This window comes from Solanum stenotomum, unplaced genomic scaffold (genome assembly GCF_019186545.1).
Source record: "Solanum stenotomum isolate F172 unplaced genomic scaffold, ASM1918654v1 scaffold14230, whole genome shotgun sequence".
NCBI lineage: Eukaryota > Viridiplantae > Streptophyta > Magnoliopsida > Solanales > Solanaceae > Solanum > Solanum stenotomum.
The window spans coordinates 1-6058 of record NW_026022946.1 but is presented as its reverse complement, the minus strand read 5'-3'; the positions used below and the strand labels follow the sequence as shown (position 1 = coordinate 6058).

The 6058-nt window shown below is 32.9% G+C and overlaps 1 long non-coding RNA gene across 1 annotated transcript; it reads right to left on the bottom strand.

Annotated features, from left to right (window-relative positions):
* Nucleotides 1–653: 653 nt before the first annotated feature.
* Nucleotides 654–1234, bottom strand: LOC125850136 (uncharacterized). The gene is made up of 2 exons (XR_007444749.1): nt 1171–1234; nt 654–1015 (listed from the first exon to the last, which is right to left on the bottom strand). It is a non-coding gene; the product is annotated as an uncharacterized LOC125850136 (long non-coding RNA).
* Nucleotides 1235–6058: the final 4824 nt, after the last annotated feature.

Below are 6058 nucleotides of genomic sequence, written 5' to 3'. Positions count from 1 at the left end.
TATATATATATATATATATATATATATATATATATATTCAAATAGATCTTGCTATGAATTTTTTATATATAAATGAAACTCTAGACTATACCTAGGAGTTTAATGAAAATCGTGAAGTATAAACTTATAAAAGCCAACTCAAACTTATAAAAATTCACAAGGTTGAAATTTCAACCGTCAGTTTTAATTCCAAGAACACATTATAGGGTCATAATATTTCACGTTAGCACCGAAATTTAAAGATTTTTATGTTACAATCTGATCATGTCACCTTCTAAACGATACTTCAACAATTAAAAAATAAAATTAAATTAATTTTCAAACGTAGGCTAAATTTGATTAACCGTTCAAAAGGTGGATACTTGCCCATTTCTCCCTTTTTGTGGTGCCTGAGATTTTAGCTTTACCATTACATAGTAGAGGTCGATAAAAGATAATAATCTTGAAATTAAATTTAAGATTAAGTTTGTCTAAATTTGATTTGAGGTATCAGTAATCCCGAAATTACTATCTCATATAGAAGGTACAAATCACACGAAAATTTATTGCTTATCTCATTCCATGTACCAAACGACCCGTAAGAGGAAAAAACTACATAGCAAGCAAGCAATTCCTTGCAATATGAGAGCTACAACTGTATGACCAGATGATATTTTATAACACAACACATCAGCATTTCAGTATGAAGAAAAATTAGAATTTCTTACTAAAATATTGGTCCAAATTACTATATTAAAACAAAAGGCAGCTCTCATCAAACTTTGGCTATTTTTTACTCAATAGAACTTGCAAAGAGTGTAGGAGCAAGTACACTATTAACTTGTAACTTACCTGTTATACTTTCCCTCTTGATCCATTTACAAACACTTAAAAATAAATGTCAGATCAAAACTAGAAAGATGTCCAAGTAAAGGAAGTAGCGATAAACAATGTCTAAGAAGTATGTGAACCTCCAAACCATCAAATCCGAGTTGGTCAAGCTGGTTCAACATCGAGTTCCACTCTATTGGAATATCTGCAACAGTCAAAAGGAGAAAGAATCAAAGAACTCATCTGGAGTAATGAAATAGAAAATTTAGCATGAAGTTTTAATGAAATAGTAACATCTATTTCTTTGCACAGTACAAGAAGGAGCAGGGTACTGCAATAACAAGTTCCATAAAGAATCACCTCATTCTGGAACATATTTAAGACTCCCCTTGTACTAGCAAAATGAATTTGAAGCAGTAATACGAAAAAATAGCTCTTGGTCAATACACATCGATACATATTGCAATGGACAGATTATTTCAAGGCATTATGTAGGTTATACATTACAAAATTAATCTGGTGTTATACTGCATCTCTTATAGCGTGACGACATTTTATGCTTTCTTATACCTCTGATGGATTAAATTAAGGTAGAAGGAAGAATAGGTAATATATCGAAGTTACTGCATGTTATAATTTGTTAATAAACAGACGTTGAGTCTAACTCAACCCCAAAAGTTATCTTACGAGGAGAGAATTGCCCAAGATCATATAAAGAAAACAACAATATATTTCCTTAACCAATGTGGGACACTTAACACTCTCCCCCCTCCTGCTGCACTCCCCCGATGGATAATCTGTTATGTGGATGACATTGGGCGAACCAAGAACAAGGATGTGTTTGGCTCTAATACCATGTTAAGAAAATGAATGATTGCTTTAAATCAACTCTAAAAGCTAGCTCATGAGGTGAGTGTTGCTCAAAACCATACAAAGAGACAACAGTCTATTTCCTCAACTAATGTGGAGCACTTAATATGATTATTATATGCATGTCTATAATTTTGTAAATCAAGTGTAACACTTTGTTTTATTCCTATATTCACCTATATATTCCCTTCCTTGTGCCTTGCAAGCACGAGATGAAGCATGCTCCACCATCTTTCAGAATAACTGCAGTAAAGATGCAAGCACGAGATGTAGCATGCTCCACCATCTTTTAGAATAACTACAGTAAAAGAAGTGTCGAGATCCTATTCTAATTTCTCCATACTTCAATAGTCTTCTACCACCTTCAATGATGTCACTCCTGGCTATGTTCCAGAAACAATGAAATAAATCCATGTTGAAACCGTTGAGACCAGCAATTGCATCTTCTTCTCAGCTCCCAACTCCACTCATACTTCTTCCTTAGGAAACTCCTCACCATGGTCTCACCCACTCCCTTTATCGTCCTCTGTTTTATTTAATGAATGCCCTTCTACCTATGCCTGCATCTATACTCTTCTTATATAATGGGATATAGAGTCCTTCTAATTGCACCTCTCACTTCCCATTATCCACATGACGTTATACAAACTACATCACATTTGGACAAAATTAAAAACAAATTCGTGCAATCAGAACAAGGCTGGCACTGGATAGCCAACTATTATGTTTTGTGCTACTACACTAAATTGTCTATCACTCTGTAGAAATTTCCAAATCGCTAATCATTTGACTTCACCATAAGTAATACATTCAAGGAAAAAAATCTATCCACAAAGTCCAGCACAAATCCTTACTTCAAATTATTTTTTGAATTAGTGTCATACATTGTTTCTTTCAAACTTTTATTCCAAATCAGTTTATAAACAGGAGTACAAAACTTGGCCGTCAAAGTACACATGTTAACAACATTTCACAAACACTTTATTGCAAAATGAGCATGCATTACGTATATCTCTCAGAATGACACTAGTACCATTTTGAGGAAATGGTGATGCAAACTTACAAGAGAAGCATGTGTAATTTCGCATATTTCACTATACAAACATCTCATAGAAGAAATGTACTCATGAGGCTACAAGTATTTTGAGAAGGAAAGGTTAAAATAATAACGTTAAAGTCCTTCACTCCTTCATCATACTTGATGTAGAAATTTCTCCTCTGTGAGAAGTCAAGTAAGCCTCCCTCCAAAATTTAATCAACAACCATGCATATTTCTAGCAATTACGATGAGAGAAGGAAAAGGTTCTCTAGAGAAGAGTTAAGTCATGTATAAATACAAGAATGTACGAAGTTCTGTATTAAACACAAGGATGGAGAAAGCATGGCACACTTAATAGTCTAATAGGCCTTACTTAGAACTTAATGTATCCTATACAAAGAGAAAAGTATCCTGATTTATGGAAATACAATTATTCCTTCACATTATAACTACTTGATTTGCTCCAGGTATAGGGGTAAGGTCTCCCCAGATCCTACTTGTGAGACTTCACTGGTTATGTTGTTGTATAATTACACATGTTACTCAAGAAAATATACTTGCTAATAATTCTTGCTTGAACAACCCACTCTATGTATATTTTAATAAAGATTGCACAAGCTTCTCATCAAGAATAACGGAAGTCGTATGCATCTTTTTTCTAGTAATCTGCTAAATGTGTCATCAAAGTCATTACCAATGAATGATCAAGTCAATAATGGAACCACACAAAAACCAGTGCATGAAGTATTTCAAAAATCATTCTTCCATTTACTTCAAAGTCTTATCATCTTGTTAAGTGCATATGAAAAAAAGATGGCAAGTGCTTAGGATAAGACTTTGTGACATGCAAAATGTCAGCATAAGCACAACATCATATTCCAATATGTCATAAGTCTATTAAGATGATATCCTAATGACACAATGACTTGAACCTTGGGGATCCTGGTCAAAAATGGCTACAGACCCTTACCTGGTAAACATTGACCAGTTAGTATACAACTTAATTATGTAATCCCTTAAAATTAATATGATAATATGACAAAAAAAATCATTCTTTCTTGTTAGGACCATCAATAGATTTAGCATACCGTCTAACAAGAAGTCAATACCCCAATGACCTAAAATATATTTGCAATACCAAAATCATTTCGACTGTAGGTCAACATACAATTCAATCAGTCAAGTCGAATGTTCTAAATAAGCTAAGAGAACAGATAGTTTTGTAACAACTTCATTCGTTATATGATAATCAAAGGGAAACATTTCATCATCATGTTGTACATTGTCTATAATTGGAACAAGCTAATGAAACCCTTGGATGAGGGCAAATTGATTCAAGGATAATGATCATATCATGTTGATAAGACCTCGATCCCTCTTAAGTCCTAAATCCTAATCGTAAATACCAAAGGTCATTAAGGTTTGTTGATAAGGTACATATAAATTAATTAGACAAGCACACTCCATGAGTGCTTGTTAAAGAGAATGGTTGATCTTGTAACTACTAGTTTACATGATACTGATGCAAGAATGTGGATGCTCATCAGAGAATATCAGTAAATTGTCTCATATGACGAAAATTGTATTCAACACTAACTTGGCGATGATATAGTTGAGTTGCGCGAACTCTTCACTTTTGGTGCCGCACACACGTCAATGCGACATGGGTGTGGGTTTGGAATTTGTATCGGATATGGTTAACAGATTGTTGGTACTTTTGACTCAAATCGATCGAGAAATTTGAGACAGATACAATGATTCTCAAAACAAAAGCAAGGGTAAAATCATAATTTATTATCGTTTTAAGATATTTGTATTAAAAAGTCCGCAACCAGAAGGAACTTTAAAGATATTTACATATCAACATCACTGTTGAATGTGCCATGAACTCAAGAAATGTATCATGCTTTATATCATTTACCAATTCTCAAAAAAAAAAAATAACATTTATCATAGCCACATTACATCAAAACAATAAGGAAATGCCTTTGTACTTTATAATAATTACAAATTCAAACTTGTTTTGAAAAATTCATGCATTCCTGTCCTTTCAAATAGTCCATCATAATTTAAGCAGGTTTTTATAACTATATTTTTTGATGTTTGAATTATTTTTAGTGAAATCCGTGCACCCATATCCATACCTGGATCCATACCCTCTGTTGGTTTTTTTAAAAAATGGGGCAGTAAAAAGAAGGGTTGAAAATGTCTCACTTTGGATTGAACTGACTTTTAATTGATTTCAATAATTTTATTAAGCATTGAGGGCTTTAAATAGTCAACATAAAACACATAATTTGAAATTTAAACAACCTAAAGTATCTCACATAAACAAACTAATTAAAATTCAAAATTCAAGTTCATCTTATACTAAACAACTTATTTTACTACTGCAGTAACTACAAGCTAATTTCAACACTCCCCCTTTGCTTTAATTACTGCAATTTTAAAAACTGCTCCTCAATTTTTGCTCTAAGCAATTTTAAAAACTGCTCCTCAATTTTATGCCACCGGATAGTGATTTTTTCTTCTTTTCATTTTGTGCTTCGAAAACACCTTCCATGACATTGTCTTGTGTAGAAATTCATTTGAAAGTGCTTTTATATGGACAATTGTAAGATTTGCAAAGTGTTGTTCTAAGATTTTTCTTCCATCACAACAACACATATGGCATAGGTTATAAAATATGATTTCATTTTCACTGACCAAATCTGATAGTTTTTGTTAGTGAAACTTTTTTGGGTATTCAAAGAGAAACTATTGTTTGACATCGATATTTGTTTAAAATAGCCTTGTGCTTTGAAAATAAGCACGGGTTGAAAATGGTAGCCCCAACGGGTTAAAATGGGTAGCCCTGACAGGTTGAAAGGGTAGCAACTTACGGGTTAAAATGGCAGCCTTTACGAGTTAAAAATGGTATGTTAGTTCTTTGAAGAACTCACAGATCTGTAAGATAATGAAACTCTTGATACTGCCGTTGGTTTTTTTAAAAGATGGAGCAGCAAAAAAGGTTGAAAATGTCTCTTGGGATTGAAATGACTTTCAATTGATTTCAATCATTTTATTAAGTATTGAGGGCTTTAAATAGCCAACATAAAACAAATAATCTGTGTAATTTGAAATTTAAACAACCTAAAATATTTCAACATAAACAAACTAACTAAAATTCAAAATTCAAGTTTATCTTAAACTAAACAACTTATTTTGTCAAAAACTACTCAAGTAACTAAAAGCAAATTTCAACATCCTCGAATCTTATCATGAAGGATCCGACCTCTAAATCCGCACCCGTATTGAACACCAAACTCGTGACCTACGGAAACAACTATAACATTGCTT